Genomic DNA, 18952 nt, shown 5'->3' on the forward strand with positions numbered 1-18952 from the left:
GCAAATAAAAACATTTGGGTACTATGGGAGAGTGTGGGAGGGAAATAGTTAATTTTAGAAGTAAGTGTTGGTATTTTTATTAAATTAAATGTATTTGGGTGTAATTTTACTATTTGGCCACATTATTTCCGATTTGCGTACGTAAGTACGTGAATAGGAAGTAATGCGTGGCACTGTTGCAACAGAAGATACAATGACGCAGGCATAGATGCCAGCAATCATTGACATGGGGACTTAGATCAATGAATTCCGTTCCCATTCATTCATCTCTCCGCTAACGCGCGGCGACAGGAGCATGCACGGGAGCGAGCAGCAGCTGCCCGCCACTGAAGACTAGTATTCACAGCCCTGAGACTTCAAGTGAAGTTTTCCCAGGCCGTGATTATACTGCACCTGGTGCAGTAAGTGGTTAAGCTGATGAAAGCCAATCTGAGTTCTCTGCAGCCGCTAAACATAAGCTGGCCACACACGATCAAATCTTTATTATACAACAATCACTGTCCATGTAGTATGAGAGCTTACCTACACAATCTGTTCAAAGCACTATCAATTTCTTGGCTCAATATTGTATTGTGTATGGGCTTATCATCACTGTTATCTGCACTGCCTTTCAGAAAAACCTCCAATTGGCAATGGGTCGTATCACCTGTCAGGAGGTGGAGTCCCTTTGAACCCAAAGTCTTGTAAGGGCTTGGGCACATTGGGCTTGATTCACTAAAAAGTGATACATGTACCGCACACAAGCATCGTGGGTTAAAATGACTGCACGCACGCTATGCATGGTCCTATCAGCATAGCATGCGCTCTGAAGTTACACGTGTTTGTTGCAATAGTGGTGTATTGCGACACTTGCACAGCTGCTACCACGTTAATTAACATAGTAGCGGCCGTGCTAGCGAAGTATGACGGTCACAATACGCCACTATCCCACGGTAATTAGAACCGCACGCTTTGTCGATAGGACCAGTGTAGCTTTTTAACCTGTGAAGCTTGTGTGCGGTACATGTACCACTTTTTAGTAAATCAAACCCAATATTTTGCTGTGCTGTGTGCAGGGTGTGCCTGACGGGTTTTCCTAAAAAAAAAGACCGTTATTCAATTAATCTTTTCTTCTACATTTTCTGCTAGGAGATATTTTCATATCGTATTATTAAACATTGAATGGTGAAAGTACAGTGCCCCTTTCACTTACCTGGGGCTTTTTCCAGCCCCCATAGCCTTGTAGGTCCTCCCGTTCCTCTTCCTCGATCTGCTGTGTGGCCTGGTACAGTATCCAAGGCGGCCAAGTTGGGCACAACTGCACATGCACTGGCCCTAGGTAAGTAAAAGGGGACACTGTATTTTTGCCTCGGGTACCCTTTAAAATGCCTTTAAAGAGACTCTGTAACAAATTTTTCAGCCTTAGTTCTTCTATCCTATAAGTTCCTATGCCTGTTCTAATCTGCTCTGGCTTACTGCAGTCTTTCCTAACTGCACTATCTCTGTAATAAATCTTATCTCCTTTCCTCTGTCGTGTCTGTTGGGCTAAGGCTTGAATGTGTGGAATGTGCAGGGCTGCTTGTGATTGGATAGAAGCGATACACACCCTCTGCAGGCCCCTGCACACTCAGGGCCTGATTCACAAAGCGGTGCAAAGTGTTTGCACGCCTGTGAAAAGCCCTTTATCACGCCTAAACTCAGTTTAGGTGTGATAAGAAGAAACTCGCGCGATCTCCCGCGCGCAAAGTTTTGCGCGCGCAGTGCACCGTGCTTCGCGCGCAGCGCCCATTGAGCCCTATGGGAATTTGCGCGCGCGCAAAACTTTGCGCACGAGAGCTTCGCGCGGAGAGCAGCACAAATCGGTGATAACTCAGTGGTGCAAAGGTTATCACGCCTAAAGTCTTTTAGGCGTGATAACTGGGTTATCACCGCTTTGTGAATCAAGCCCTCTGTATGACTCACACACTCTGTTTATGTGAGCCTATCACAAGCTGGTTAGTTTGTTTGCAAACACTGCCTAACAATGGCAATTACAAGCCAGGATTGCAGCAGAGAGTGGCAGAAACAGCACAGAGGGGCCCAGGAGAACATAATGAATAGAATGGTATGCTTTTTAGTGTAAGAATATTAGAGTACAGATTCTCTTTAAAGTGATATAGTTATATAGCTTTATTTATAACATTGCCTTATTCTGTCATATTTGCAGTTTATAAACCACACTCTGTATAGCTGTAAAACTGAACAGAACTAATGACCCTTTTACTTTGTAGTAAAACCTTATCTCAAGCTGTTTGTCATCTTTGTTGGCTGTTTAAAGGCACATACACATGTCATACTTTAGCAAACGACAGGTCAGTCAGAGCCTCCCGCTAGGCGGACATTCTGCCGATAGTAGGACGTGTGTACACGCTGTCGGCAGACTGATAAGACGGTTTCTGACAGATCCGCTCAGCGGCAGATCGTCCGCCCAGCGGGAGGGTCTGACGGATCCGTCGTTTGCTACAGTATGGCGTGTGTACGCGCCTTAAGCGGTTTAGAAAACAGGACTGAGTTGACCAAGTTGGTGGAATAGCTCAGACAAGCTCTTTTGCATATATAACAACTCAATTGTTTTAACTCTTCCTGTACTGGAAAACAACATGAGACTTTTTTTCTTTGCTACTAATGTTATATTTGTTAGCTTTACTACACATGCAATTCATTATCTTATAAGTTTATATTCGCTTCACATTTGCTTTAAGACACCAGCAAACAAGAACATTTTAAACCATCTGAGCCTGGTTAAAGGTAACCAGCGATGGGGAAAAAAAAAGTTTTATACATACCTGGGGCTTCCTTCAGCCCCATGCGCACACAGATCGCTCCCACGCCGCCGTCCTCCGCTGCCTGCAGCTCTGGTACCGTGTCCCGTAACTTCCTCCAGTCACAGCCAGTCTGCGCAAGACGAAGTGCGCTCTTTACGTATCTCTCCAGCGGCCGACAGAGAGATACGTAGAGGGCACACTTCTCTTACGCAGACTGGCCGCAACTGGAGGTAGTTACGGGACCCAGTACCAGAGCTGCAGGCAGCGGAGGACAGCGGCGTGGGAGCGATCCATGCGCATGGAGCTGGAGGAAGCCCCAGGTATGTATAAAACTTTTTTTCCCGGTCTCTGGTTTAAAACCGCCACTTACCTGGGGCTTCTATCTGCCCCATGTAGCAGTAATGTCCCACGCCGTCCTCCTCCGATCCGCCGCTCCCCACCGCCAGCCCCGGTCTAGCGCGGCACGCCGTCCAACTGCAGCTGCGTGGCCTTCTCGCTCCCGCGTCATCAGAAGCTAACTGCGCAGGCGCAGTACAAGAAAACTTCATACTGCGTCTGCGCAGTAAGCTTCCGATTATGCGATCGGTAGCGCGCATTATTCGGCTATGACAGACGAAAATTGCCCGATGCCAGCGGCGGGGAACGGTAGATCGGAGGACGGCAGAGGACATTACTGCTACATGGGGCAGATAGAAGCCCCAGGAAAGTGGCGGTTTTTATCCTCAGGCACCCCCACAGAACCCCTTTAAGGGGAAAGGGAGGGAGGGCTATTTGTCAAAAAGTGGAATGTTAACAAGACCATTGACTGATGATACTTGTTAAACATACTTTACTGTGACTATTTCTATCAATCAAACTATAAAAAAAACTTCCAACATTTATACAGAGTATAGATACATCTGACAAGGATTTCTTTTACAGGTTCTGTACTTAAACCGACCAGGTAGGTGGCACTATGACACCTTCTCTTTTGTACAGCATATTGTACAATATATTGTGCAAGTCCTAGGCTAGCTGACGTGCGCAGAAGCTCTCGTTGTGTTTGGTCAAAGATATAATGTAATATCACCCACCTGTGATTCATAGCTGTATTATCTGTACACATGAAACCGTTTCTATGGCTTGTAGGCTAAAGTGCAGGCCACAACATATCTGTCAGGTCAACAGTCACATCCGGTTTCACAAATCAATTTCAGAAAATTCCATAAATGTGAGCAGTTTGCATGTTATACTAATGTATAAGTAACTTTTCTTTATAATGTTCCTGGTGAACTAGGAAGAGATGCTGCTTATGCACCTATGGCAGGTGGTTGCAGGGATCTAGTCACTGCACTTCATAGATATTGTGTTTACCTTTAACATTTACAGTATTCAAAGTTAAATTCCACATTTGTTATAAATGCTAAAAACACAGCAAAGAAATGAACAGCGCTACTTAAAAACAGATGAGTGCTTACCTGCAAAAAAGTGCACACCCCACTCATGGGATTCAAATACACAATGAGCACACACATGACCTGTCTACCACTTGGAGGATGTTAGTTTCACTAACAATTTGCAATTGTTAGGTACTTGTCCCTCCCACTGTCGTAGAAGTCTTTCCTCCATGGGAGGGGACCTAACACTAACTAAACCTACCTGTGCATATGCATAGCCTGGGCGCGCTACCAGTAAAATTAAGAATTGCGCAGAAAAAGTGGGATCAGCGCATCACCAGGCCGCCCTTGAATGGCCTCAGCTCAGAGATGCGCTGAGCCCCCCCAGGAACTACGAACGCACCTTGAACCAAACAGAGGCTCTGCATATACACCAAAGAAACACTAACAAGTGGGAGCAGCTGACCAGAATTAAATCAAACACAGCAAAGAAATGAACAGCGCTACTTAAAAACAGATGAGTGCTTACCTGCAAAAAAGTGCACACCCCACTCATGGGATTCAAATACACAATGAGCACACACATGACCTGTCTACCACTTGGAGGATGTTAGATTCACTAACAATTTGCAATTGTTAGGTACTTGTCCCTCCCACTGTCGTAGAAGTCTTTCCTCCATGGGAGGGGACCTAACACTAACTAAACCTACCTGTGCATATGCATAGCCTGGGCGCGCTACCAGTAAAATTAAGAATTGCGCAGAAAAAGTGGGATCAGCGCATCACCAGGCCGCCCTTGAATGGCCTCAGCTCAGAGATGCGCTGAGCCCCCCCAGGAACTACGAACGCACCTTGAACCAAACAGAGGCTCTGCATATACACCAAAGAAACACTAACAAGTGGGAGCAGCTGACCAGAATTAAATCAAACACAGCAAAGAAATGAACAGCGCTACTTAAAAACAGATGAGTGCTTACCTGCAAAAAAGTGCACACCCCACTCATGGGATTCAAATACACAATGAGCACACACATGACCTGTCTACCACTTGGAGGATGTTAGTTTCACTAACAATTTGCAATTGTTAGGTACTTGTCCCTCCCACTGTCGTAGAAGTCTTTCCTCCATGGGAGGGGACCTAACACTAACTAAACCTACCTGTGCATATGCATAGCCTGGGCGCGCTACCAGTAAAATTAAGAATTGCGCAGAAAAAGTGGGATCAGCGCATCACCAGGCCGCCCCTGAATGGCCTCAGCTCAGAGATGCGCTGAGCCCCCCCAGGAACTACGAACGCACCTTGAACCAAACAGAGGCTCTGCATATACACCAAAGAAACACTAACAAGTGGGAGCAGCTGACCAGAATTAAATCAAACACAGCAAAGAAATGAACAGCGCTACTTAAAAACAGATGAGTGCTTACCTGCAAAAAAGTGCACACCCCACTCATGGGATTCAAATACACAATGAGCACACACATGACCTGTCTACCACTTGGAGGATGTTAGTTTCACTAACAATTTGCAATTGTTAGGTACTTGTACCTCCCACTGTCGTAGAAGTCTTTCCTCCATGGGAGGGGACCTAACACTAACTAAACCTACCTGTGCATATGCATAGCCTGGGCGCGCTACCAGTAAAATTAAGAATTGCGCAGAAAAAGTGGGATCAGCGCCTCTGTTTGGTTCAAGGTGCGTTCGTAGTTCCTGGGGGGGCTCAGCGCATCTCTGAGCTGAGGCCATTCAGGGGCGGCCTGGTGATGCGCTGATCCCACTTTTTCTGCGCAATTCTTAATTTTACTGGTAGTGCGCCCAGGCTATGCATATGCACAGGTAGGTTTAGTTAGTGTTAGGTCCCCTCCCATGGAGGAAAGACTTCTACGACAGTGGGAGGGACAAGTACCTAACAATTGCAAATTGTTAGTGAAACTAACATCCTCCAAGTGGTAGACAGGTCATGTGTGTGCTCATTGTGTATTTGAATCCCATGAGTGGGGTGTGCACTTTTTTGCAGGTAAGCACTCATCTGTTTTTAAGTAGCGCTGTTCATTTCTTTGCTGTGTTTGATTTAATTCTGGTCAGCTGCTCCCACTTGTTAGTGTTTCTTTGGTGTATATGCAGAGCCTCTGTTTGGTTCAAGGTGCGTTCGTAGTTCCTGGGGGGGCTCAGCGCATCTCTGAGCTGAGGCCATTCAGGGGCGGCCTGGTGATGCGCTGATCCCACTTTTTCTGCGCAATAAATGCTAAAAAAAAAAATCATATCTTTTTACTACTTACTGTTATTACACAATATTTTGATTAAAACAAGGATATTTGTCAGCAGAAACAAAAAAAAGTATATAAGGAGACCAGCAATCAAGATAAGCTTTTTCTTTTAATACAGTATTCCAAAAAGTGCAAAATGATAAAAGTACAAAATTCTTCATTCAGTAAATCCATCCATAAACATAGGCCAATTTAGAGTGGGATAAGTGCAATATTAAAGTGGAACCAAATTAAAAATACAAGATTTCAGAAATAAAATCTAATTTCTAAATTATAATAATAAATAGCAGCCTTTTTTCAGCTGCATGATGACAAATATAAAATATTTTACATTTATTAGAGGAACCCCTCCCTTCCTTTCATATTGCCGGGACAGAATCCGGCAAACTGGTGGAGTAGGTGGTGTCCGGCAAAGGAGGAATTGCTAATGGCTGCCACCTGTATAGCCCTAGTTATGAAAAGAGAAGGGTGAAAAGCATGCACTGAAATGCTCATAGGCTTGAAGGAGTGTTTACTTATCTTTGTATGTGTCAGAGTCGTGCAACTAAATATTTTGAATTAAAAAAAATGTTTGGTCTGGGTCCGCTTTAATGGAAAACTAAGTACTTGCGTATTATCCCGTCTGGAAAGTTTGACAGCTATTTGTTAAAGTTCTGTTTGCTCCCCTAGGAGGATCTGATCATTTTTGGAAAGCTGAAACTCACGGCTTTCTGTTGCACCGCGTCCTGAGTCGGTATGATGCTCAGTTCCCAAGTTATGGGTTTTGAAGGAGGGGTGTCCCCTGAACTTGGCTGCAGAAAGTGCAATTACAGAAGTACAGGATGAACCCAAAATATGATAAGCAGCACACCCGGTAGTCTTCTTCCTTCGCAGCATAAATCTGTGTCTTCAAATCTTAAGTCAAGTGCCCCGGGTCTCTCATTACAGATGAAGGAGCAGCGCAGCTATGCACCCTCGTCTCCTCTCTATCTCACTGGCATGGGCAGGAGACTAATTCCACACCCATCCACCCAAATCACCCAAACTTGGGAATGGTGTAACGCATTGACTCGGGACCCAGTGCAAAGGAAAGACGGGACCTTCAGCTTTCCAAAAATGCTTAGATCTGGCTAGGGGATCAAACTGAATTTTAACAAAAAGCTGCCAAACTTTCCAGATGGGATAATACGTAAGTACGGAAAATGATTTTTAAGGCAACAACGTCAGCTTGTTTCGGACCACAAGAATCCTTCAGGAAGGTTCCGTACTTGCGCTTGTGCCTGCAAAAGGTCCTGGCGAGTGACAGCAGCGGCAAGGAGGACATGGGGAGCCTCCACAGCATCCAGAGGCTTCCTCATCTTCAGTTAGTATGTCTTTTTAACCCAATGTTGGCCTCGGGTTCCCTTTAAAGAGAGACACTGAGCAGTGCCACAAAAAGGAGATCTGTACTTACTTGGGGCTTCATCCAGCCCCCCGTAGCACGTGAGTTCCCCTGGCCCCCCTCTTCGTCCCTTCCGTGGTCCTACTGACAGCTCCAGTCATCCGATAACTATGGCTGAAGTCTTGCGTGCTGCACCCCCGACGCGTCAACACACCGGTCGCGGTAAGCGTCCTGCGCATGGGCAGGACCCTTACTACGACCAGCATGATGACGCCCTGGAGGCGCGCATGCACGAATTCAGCCGTAGTTGTCAGATTACTGGAGCTGCCAGCAGGACCAGAGGATCCTGGGGGAACTCACGTGCTACGAAGGGCTGGAGGAAGCACCAAGTAAGTCCAGATTTCCTTTTTATGGCGCTGCTCAGAGTCCCTTTAAAACTCAACAAAGATCTTCTTGTGTACTCAGCAAACTTGTACGGTTACATTCTTAGTTTTGCATAAAGGATGCTGAAAGTATCCGTTGTCAGCAGGACTGTGGAGTCGGTACAAAAATCTTCTGACTTCGACTCCTCAGTTTATGAAACCACCAACTCTGACTCCATCTCCAGGTACCCCAAATTACTCCAACTCCTCGACTCTGACTCCTTAGTCTAATTTTTACAAAAGCTATGGATGTGGTTTAAAAATCATCCGACTCCGACTCCTCACTTTATTAAAACCACCGACTCCGACTCCAGGTACCCTAAATTGCTCAGACTCCGACTCCACAGCCCTGGTAGTCAGTCACTGAGTGGTCAGTGGGTGCATCCACATCTGAGCAAAATTTAACACTGTGAAACCCTTTGCTTCACAGATGTTCTTTGTGATCCGAGGTGTACACCTGCTCTGAACACAGGCCCTGACAGCAAGCACAAATGAGGAAAAACACTTTTTTGTTCCAGATTACCACTCATTCCTCACAATTCATTGCTAAAAGATTTTCCCATTTTATCAGGCTGCAAAGGTAGTGGCAAAATTTTCACTTGAACACTGAGTAAATGTCAGTGAACATCCATCAAAATGTCAAACATTGCACCACACCCAGATTAAATGTCCACTGTGCTTTTCTAGTACTACATTTGTAAGCCCGTCTGAACATACATTCCTCTATTTTAACTACTTAGCTCTAGAGTTTTAACACCGTTTAGAGTTTTCATGAATTACCATATACTGTATACCCGACTATAAGTCTAGAAATTTAGGTCTGACTCACTAAATAAAAGTATGGAGGTCAACTTATCCATGAGTCTCAAGTAACACTGAGCACACATAGTAATGAATGTACTATTAGTGACATTCCCATTTGCAGCAATTTACCCAGTGGTAAGTGACACTTTCTTGATAAAGGAAATGCCAAGAAAGCACAGGTCCTGGCCACAACAATTAACAAGGAAGGGGGGGCTGCAGGAATGGGAGTGAATAATTGGAGGAGGAAAAGGTATTGGCTGCACTTAAAGAACAGGAGAGGTTAATGGCTGCAATACTTTATGCAGTGAAGTCATTAAACCTTCCTAGTCTCCAAGGGCAACCCCACAAGGGTTGGCCATTAACTTTGCTGGGTAGACTCCAGTCAATAAAAAAAATGTCAGCTCAAAAGGGTCAAATATTTGTGTTGACATGTGGGCAACTTATATTCGAGGATATATGGTGTTATTGAAAATAATAATAGTTAAAAAAAGTGTTTTCCCATGTCCAAGGACATAATCAATATATGTGAAATATGAGTTTTTTTTCATCCCCATAGACCAGTGTCCATATGCAAAAAAAATGTGTTCTGTCATGCCCATAGATTTTAAATCTACTTATGCAAAATATGCAATTTCTCATGCCCATAGACATGAGAAAATGCAAAAGTGCATTTATGCAACAATGTGAAAAATTAGTTTTGCCATTTGCATATTGCAAAAAATGTGTCCATAGACTTCAATGCATCTATGCGAAAATGCCATAAATGTGTTCTCTCATCCTCATAGACTTTATTGTATTGATGCAAGAAAATATGTTTTCTTATTGTATACCCATAGACTTCAATGCAATGCGAAAAATGTGTTTGCCCACACAAAATATTATGTAACGCACAAAAATGTAGCAAAATCAATATTACCCACAATTACTATCAAAATCGTAGTTGCGGGAAATTCTGAAAAATTTCAAAATTACCCATTACTATTAAGACTAACGGTGATGGGGTAACACAAGTCACCCTAGCAACGCGCATGTTGTGCCCATTGATTAATATGAGCTGCCAATTCCAATGTGTTTTGTTCTTTTGTAAACACACAAAAACAGGTGCAGTGTGAATATGGCTCAAAGTGTACCAGAGATGAATAAGAATAAAAGATTTATACATACCTGGAACTTCCTCCAGCCCCCTCGTCAGCGATCGCTCCCACGCCGGCTTCCTCCGCCTTCTCGTTGTCCTGTTAGAAGCCCTGTAAGTTTGGCCAGTCAGGGCCAGTACAGGTATGTATAAATCATTTATTATTCTTTGTCTCAGAGTCACTTTAAAGCAAACTTGTGAGGGAAAAAGTTGTTCATTTAGATACTTCCCTTTGTAGTGGGAAGCCTCTGAATATTTTGCATTGCATTCTATTGCATTGCAGCTGCCGACGTCCACATTATACCGCATGCGCAATATCGTGTTTGTGCATGCATTGTGTAGTTTGAATAAGCCCTTACGACAGCAGAGTATCACGTGTTGTGCAATATGTGCAATCCTCAGTACATTTTGTTACCCGTATACTGCGAGTCGTGCTTATTGTACAACCTCCAGAACTCTGCTGCTGTTAGCAACAATTATTAGTATTTATAAACAGGGCTGCTCAAATCCGGATCCGGGAGACATCCGGATAGTTCTATCCAGATATCTCCCAGTTACCTGCGCGGGTTGGGCGGGTCAATCTTACCTGTCTGACGTCTTCTTCGGTCCGTCCCTCGGCGTCTCCCACGATGCAGTCCAAGCGGCGGTCACGTGATTACAAACACTTCCTCCTTCCGGGTTGAAGTAGGAAGTATTTGTAATCACGTGACACGCGTGGAGCACATCGTGGGAGGCGCCGAGGGATGGACCGAAGAAGACGTCAGACATGTAAGATTGACCCCCTGCCCAGGTTTACTGGGAGATATCCGGATAGCAACTATCCGGGTATCTCCCGGATCCGGATTTGAGCAGCCCTATTTATAAAGCACCAACATCTTCTGCAGCGCTGTACAGAGTATATAGTCTTGTCACTAACTACCCTTCGAGAAGCTCACAATCTAATCCCTCCTATGTCCATCCTAGTTTTTCGCCTTCCTCTGGATCAACAGGATTATGTGAGGGAGCAGGCTGGTGTTGTACTTTGTTCTCTGGTTGAACTCAATGGACGTGTGTCTTTTTTCAACCCAAATAACTATGTAACTATATGTAACTATGTAACTAGTCTAGGGCCATTTTTTAATGTGGAATCCAATTAACCTATTGTTTTTTTTGGGGGGGAATGTGGAAGAACATACAAACTCTACGCAAGTAATTCCCTGGCTGGGATTCAATCCAGGGACTCAGTGCTGCAAAGCAAGAGTGCTATCCTCTACGCCAGTATTTCTGAAAATGTTATTGGTATTTACCCCTTTTAAAACCCTGTACTCACCAAGTACCCCCTGGCATGGTAAACATTATCCCAAGTACCCCTTGACAAATAAATATTTAATTGTAGTACAGGATAATTGGTTCTAAACAATTTCCAAGCATTTACTATTGCTTATAATTAGCTAAACACTAATTTGGTGTTGTTTAAAAAAATATGTATTATTTTCTAAGGTAGCATTCACAGTGGCACATGGCGGAGCTGCGTTATAAAGTCTTAGCACTACAATGATAATCATATGGGCTGTTTACAGTGCAACGTTAATGTAACGTTGAAAAATGTTCCATTATGGCAACTCATTGCTTGCAGTGTGTTACCTTTCAGCGCAGACATGTTGCGACTTTAACGTCGAATACAGCCTAAAACTCTAAATTTGTTTTTCTTGGTTAAGTATATCAAGCCCGAGTACCCCCTGAAACCATCAGAAGTACCTCCTGGGGTACGCGTACTACGTGTTGAGAACCTAGGCTCTCTGCCACATGCTATAAAACATATTTACAAAGTGGAAAAAATAGGATTGCCAACTGCTTTTAATAATAATAATTATTATTGTGTCTTATCTCTTGTCCATGGGACTACCAATTGACATATTAATCACTAAGCTCACAGAAAGTCCCAGCAACAGAACAAAGAAAGGATTAGGATAAATGAATGCCCAAAACAAGGTTCCTTCTAGTCCTTTTGGTAAGTTGAGGTGGGAGAGTGATCAGAGAAAGCTTCTGCTGGACCCCTTGGTGCCAACAGGCCCCAGGTAGTTGCCCAGGTTGCTATGTGGTGCACATGCCATCTCGCTGCCCATCATTTTGGCGCAGGGTGAGCCGAGTGACAGCTTAACCTGCTACCACATAAATTCCGGGCTGCGGTAATTACTTTTCCCTATCCGAATTGCTTCTGGCGATCGCGTACCCGAATTACATTGCTACGTGGCCATAGGCAAAATAACATTATGTCTATGGCGGCTCCCAGGTCAGGCGCAGTGCGCGCCAAAATGACCTGCTTTGGCTGTGCGAAGGATCCTGCTCTGGGGATACAAACAGAAATAAACCCCCCCTCTATCCCCAAAAATGGCAAACCCCCTCACCACGCCATTCAAAACAAAAACTGGAATTTCAAAGCAGAGTTCTATTTTCAGAATGAGATGAAGTGCCAGCAATCCCCTATCTGTACAATGTCACGACTAGACACCCTGCCACTCCCCCTCCTCCCCCAGAGACAGGTAGAATGAAAACACAGCTCCCCCTCTCTCCCCATTCCGCGCCAGATCCTTCACGTGTCAGCCCAGCAGGGTTTACGTAAAGATTTGATTGGCACTCCCTTCAGCCAATCCCCTGGCAGTGCTCGCCGTTCCTCCTGGTGACTCACGCCTGCCTCATCTCTTGAGCAAAGCAGCTCTCTCCTCCCCTTAGACTGCTTCGCATTCGCAGTTTCCGTCCAGTCACAAGCGGCCGGACGTGATTGCCAGGGACTTTGTCCAATGGGGTGAGGGTAGCCGGAGCAGCTGTGTTGTCAGGGAAGTAACTGTCGCCAAGGGACGGAGAGGTGGAAGGTGCTGGAGGGCGGTGGTATCATTACCGGGCTGTGGATGTCATTTCTTGCTGATGGGAGAGGCAGCGGCTCCGATCCTCCAGGAGAGCAGTGAGGTGAGGGGAAGCGCAGAGCTGCAGCACCTGCCAGGCCTCAGCATTGTCTGTGGTGACATCCCATTCAGCCCTGTATAGTGAGTGTATATAGGGAGGGTATGTGTGCCAGGGTAGCATGCATATGACTCAGCCCTGGCCCTACACACACTGCCTGTCTAGGGAGAACTGTGACGAACAATGGTGATTTCATTCTCTCTGTGTGCAGATCTGCTTGTCCATCACTAGGCATGGCCCAGAGCAGGAAACTAGCCTGCTACAGTCATACAGCGATGGAAGTGACAGGATCAGTCTCCCTGTGGTCCCTAGACTACAATGAGGCTGGCTGGTTCCTGGCAGATAGCAGTGGCCTCCATAGGCTATGAGGCTTGTTCATGCATATTCTCTAGTGTGGGGTTTGTGATCTAGACATTTCACCTTGCTACCATGTTGTTTTTGTATATTATATTATTGATAGCTTGCAGGAAGTTACATTATATGCATGTGCTGTGCCTGTGTTGCTGCGGATCCAATCCCAGAAAGAAAGGAGTTTGATACTTGATAGGGTAGCAGGTGCTTGACTTGCTTGGACCTATTGTTTCTTGAATTGAAGTTTATATCTGTTGGCAAAGATCCTGTACTTGTAAATAAACATACTTCTTTGCCTGTATGTGTCAGTGTGCTGGCTAGATTCTCATGATACAGTGAGTGTACCTGAAAGGGGTAGTTGGGTTGCTTTAAGTTTTCACAGTCTGATCATTATCGGAAGTTGTGAAACAAATAAATTGATATATAAACAAAACACGGATTAATGTTTTAGTTGGTTAAAAGCAAATGTTTGAAATAATTTACAGATTCAGGTACCTCTTGTGAATCTGAATCAAGAGACACAAGGCAAACTCTCTTTCATCTAGGTGCACACATAATAATGACGTAATACTGATGTATACTATACTTACTATTTAGTTGTCAATGTTTCATTTGCCTAACTATATATTACATAACATGACACTGTTTCTTCTATATACTTTATATCAGATAAGTAGGATGTATGGATCAGGAAGGTTAGAGGGTCTTTGATTAAAACTTCTAAGTTTACAGATAACCTGTTAAAAAGTGATTTATTTAAGGGCCTGTTCACACTACATGCATTGTATATTTATGTACATAATGCATGACAAGCACCACCCATGATTCTAAATGAGACCATTCACAGTATTCACAAATAGTGCATATTTGTGTATTAGCATAAAACGCTGTGTGCATTTATATTGGCATAGCGTGCACATGTAATGTGTTGTAAAGTGCAGTGTGAATGGGCCTTTTACATGTGTTTGTGCCCATTCCAGTGACAGTTCGGACTGATTGAGGTGATCTGAGCAGGCTGAGGAGTCGGTACAAAAATCATCCAATTCCGACTCCAGTTTATGAAACCTTTGACTCTAGGTACCAAAAATTGCCCAGTTCTCCAATCACAGCACCCTCTACAACTTCAATCATTCTAATTGGCAAAATAATGTGAGTGTAGTTATTGGGAACGGTCATTTAAGAACTGTTGAAACAGCAACCAATCACATTAAGGCCTAGAACCCACTAGAAAGTGCAAAGCGCAATCGCTAGCTATTTGTGATAGTGTTTTGCAAGCGATTTTTGGAGTGATTTCCGTACTCCTATACAATTCATTCGAATGGAAACACTCCCAAAATGCTGCATGTCCTGCGATTGCAATTTGCTTAATCGCAATCAGTGTAGTGGAATCTGTACAATCAAATTACATTGGCAGAGCGTTTAGGGAAATCGCTAGCGATTGAAAGCGCTTCATAAAAGATAAAACAAAAAAAATGCTCTAGTGGGTTCCAGGCCTAACAGAATTTCCCTATAAGGTTTCCAGCTGGATCACCTGAACCATAGTAGCGCCAAACCTTTCCCACTGCCTGTGGTATTTAGTTGTACTCGCTTACTACTGTATTCAGTTCCGAACTCGGAAAAACACCTATGCAAATGAAATGCGATTTTGTTAAGTGTGCAACCATCATGAATACTTTTTTGATATGTGATTATGTGCTAAAAATGTACAACTATTCACATGGTAACCTCATAAAGTGGTATTGGCTTTCTCTGCTAGTTAGAACTCTGCTATTTGAACCTTTTCATCAACATAGAGAAGTAACATGCCCTCTGCATTGAGAACAAGTGGAACAAGTCAGAATTACATGTAAATGTTTTACTGTACAACTTGATTTGTTGTCCAGACCTAGTTCACACAACTTCAATGGATATTATTCCAAAGTACATATTCAAAAGTATAGTAGATGCATATGAATTAGTTGATATCTGATGTATTTTATGCTTCTTTATGATACATGTGGATGCGATCTCTAGAACCGTAAATGCCTACATCGCTGAGAGAGAAGTCATATATGGCACTTATTATTATTGCATAGTGCTGATTCTAGATGGCAAACTTAAAATTTAGCAGCCAAGCTGCTCTGCATCTCCAACCCTAAGCCTGTGAAAACTCCACTCCTCTCTCCTCCCCTCTCCTCTGAAATCTCGTGCATGCTTCAGCAAAAGCCTCCTCTTCCCCTGGCTGAGCTCCCATGAGCACTTGCAGCATGGGACTCAGAATGCCTAGGTGCTGGGGGCGTGGATACATTCATTTACATGCAATTAGGCAATAAATAAATAAATAAAAAAAATGGGGGGGGGGGGGGGGAAATGTCCAATAAACTATATGTAAGGGACAGAAAAAGGAAGGCAGCAAAAGTTTTTGTCTCGCATCCACTTTAAATCAAGCCTGCGAAAGGAAAGTGGGTAAAATGTGGACACTTTCCTCATTAATCGAGAAGCCTCTGAATTGCTTCCCCAGTCAAGCTGCGCTTGACTATGGCTATGAGAATCATACTGGATGAGCAATTGTAAAATATGTTTAGGGAATCCCATCGCTGGGGTGGCGGAGCAGTGCTTTTCAGCGCAGGTAGATTTGGTCACAGCAGGCGCCACCATAGACTGTAAGGGCCCTTTCACACTAGAGGGCTTTTTCGGAGTTTTAACGTCGCGGCCATAGTTGGCGTTTTCCAAGGTAAAATGAAAGTCCATAGACTTTCATTTTACCTTTCACACTTCAGTGTTCTCCCCAGGCTCTACCCGGCTAGTTTTGGTGAGCACCCGGCTGTCATTGGCTCACCTCCTGCTATCCTATAAGCACAGTTGCTCACAGAAGCACCGGCCCTGCATTCTCTTATCTTGCCCCACTGCTATACACAGGGAGTAGTGCTGCTGAAGATTCATTTAATGTTGTTAAAAATATCTTTCCATTTTAAGGTGCAGCCAGGTTATAATTTTGAGAAATAAATTGTACTTTATTGAATGCAAAGAACTTTGTGTACTCAGGAGTACTGTTCACATGAGACTCCAACCTTGCTTCAGCAGTAATAAGCTGCTTCTAGATGCACACTGGGGCGTTGCTTGTTAGTTGCCGTTTCTGTAAAAACAGGATTGCAGGTTAGACTTATAAAAGTAGTGCTTGTACTTTGCAGTTACACAACAGACAGACTCAGACACTGCAGAGATGGACGTGTAAATGGGTTCCAATAGGAAGGTATTGGGTATGTTAAGGCCTGTACATACTGTTGACGTCACCCATCAGGGATCGGGACCCAATCCCTCAGGCAGCATCTCTGGGCCAACACTGACAGACGCGAAGTCCTTTTTGTAGCTGACAACGCGCTCTGTTGCTATGGGGGGGGCGTGGCAGAGGGACAACGGAGCGGCGCGTACGTGACTTCGGGTGGGGGAGCAAGGTGCACAATGGAGTTGGCTGTTGCTCGGTCAAGTTGATCTGCCGGGCAGATTGCTTACGGAGCAGCGATCAGGGGCCACTGTTCACACACATGACTATCAACTGAGGTGGTTGTTGTCAGACGCCTCAGATTTCTTTGATCAAGCGTGTGTACACATCTTTAGGGAGCTTCCAGATTGGTGAGGTGGGTCATTTGACCGCACCTCACAGCTATGACAATGAAAGCCTATGGGTGCTTTCATACAGGGTGCGGTGCACCGGAAGTCACTGATCTACAATACGCTTCCGTATTTCCAAACCAGGAAGCGAGCGTCGCTTCCTGTTTGGTTTTTAGCCAGAAGGGGATTACCACGTACTAACGTGGTATTCCCGAAGGCCTGTTTTTGCCCGGGGTGCACTGCTAACGCCTTTTTGCAGTCTGAAAATGGCCTCCGCCTACTGCCGGCAGATCTAGGGAAAAGTCCAGATCTGATGTGAATAGCCCACACACAGGAAAACCTGCCTGCAAAACATATTGGCTCATATGCAATTCACCTTTTTCCCTGAGTTTTCTCCTTGGTGATATTTTCACACCTTGGGCCATATGCAATTCACTTTTTCTCCCTTGTAGGAGATCATTTTTCTTTTTTTGTTTAAAACAAATTTTTAGCACTCTACAATTGAAAAAGTACTAAAAAAAAGTAGGTGGAAATGTGCTGCCAAAATTATTCTGAGTATTTTCTTGCTTGCTGGTGGGTTAAAATGCATTTTATTTCTAAAATGTTAAAATATAACCTAGGAGAAAAAGTGAATTGTATATGGCCCCTTGACCCATATGCAATTCACTTTTTCTCCTGAGTTTTCTCCCAGGTGATATTTTCACACTTTGTCATAAAATGCATTTTAAGCCACCAGCAAGCAAGAAGATGCTAAAAATAAATTTGATAGCATTTTTTCAACAACTTTTGAGTGCTTTTTCAATTGTAAAATGCTGAAAAGTTAGTTTAAAGAGTGGATGAAAATTATCTCCTAGGAGATGACTCAGGTGAAAAAGTTAATTGCATATAACCCCTTGTCAATAAATGTTTTTTAAACCACCAACAAGGTGGAAAATACTTTTTTCACCAACTTTTAGATACTTTTTTAATTGTAAACTGCTTGCTTTTTTTTTTTTTTTTTTTTGTTTTGAAAAGAGAATCTGAAAATTATCTCACAAGAACATAACTCCTTGAAAAAGTTAATTGCATATGGGTCATTGCGTCCTTGGGTGGTGCAGTAGAGATGCACTTGAAGACAGATTAGAGGGAAACATTCTTCTTTAGTGATTCTGCCTCCTTGTAAGAGGATGAGCCTTATGGTTGCATAATACTACTTATTTGCTCTCTCTGGGAACACATAGGTCACTGCCATCTCATGGGGAATACAGCTGCGTGCCTTGTCATTTTTTTCCACAGGTGTAAACAAAACTGTCTCCCTCTGAGTCTATGTCAGCACGGTGGGCAGCACGGTGGCGTAGTGGTTAGCTCTCTCGCCTTGCAGCACTGGGTCCCTGGTTCGAATCCCAGCCAGGGCACTATCTGCAAAGAGTTTGTATGTTCTCTCCGTGTCTGCGTGGGTTTCCTCCGGGCACTCCGGTTTCCTCCCACATTCTAAAAACATACGGATAAGGTAATTGGCTACCCCTAAAATTGGCCCTAGACTACTGTACTTACACTACATAATATAGACATATGGCAATGGTAGGGATTAGATTGTGAGCTCCTTTGAGAGACAGTTAGTGACAAGATATATATATGCACTGTACAGCGCTGCGTAATATGTCGGCGCTATATAAATAATAAATAATAATAATGTCTATTTTGCAGCATGGCTTCACTCTTATACAAAACAAGTGTGTTGTGGGAGAGGTGGGTTGCATCAGCCCGATACCCCCATTTATATGCCCTGTAGACCATAGTGGCAGGGATCAAAGGGGTTTGTGAACATTTTTTACGCACAAATTAATAGTCCACACTTTGCTGAGCTAATGTGAACCATCTTCTGCATCAGTTGTAGCTGTCATTCATGGTGGACAAGACTGTGGAGTCGGAGTTGGAATCTGAGCAAT

General features: G+C 44.0%; 1 protein-coding gene across 2 annotated transcripts in view; it reads left to right on the forward strand.

Annotated features, from left to right (window-relative positions):
• The first annotated feature begins 12905 nt into the window (after nt 1–12905).
• ABHD2 (abhydrolase domain containing 2, acylglycerol lipase) overlaps nt 12906–18952 on the forward strand; it is an 82060-nt gene continuing 76013 nt past the window's right edge. The window contains exon 1 of one of the 2 annotated variants that reach the window (XM_068275191.1): nt 12906–13088. The gene's annotated coding sequence lies outside the window, so the exon portion shown is untranslated. The remainder of the gene's footprint in view (nt 13089–18952) is intronic. The other variant, XM_068275190.1, reaches the window with a different exon arrangement.

The sequence above is a fragment of the Hyperolius riggenbachi genome, chromosome 3 (assembly GCF_040937935.1).
Source record: "Hyperolius riggenbachi isolate aHypRig1 chromosome 3, aHypRig1.pri, whole genome shotgun sequence".
Classification (NCBI taxonomy): domain Eukaryota; kingdom Metazoa; phylum Chordata; class Amphibia; order Anura; family Hyperoliidae; genus Hyperolius; species Hyperolius riggenbachi.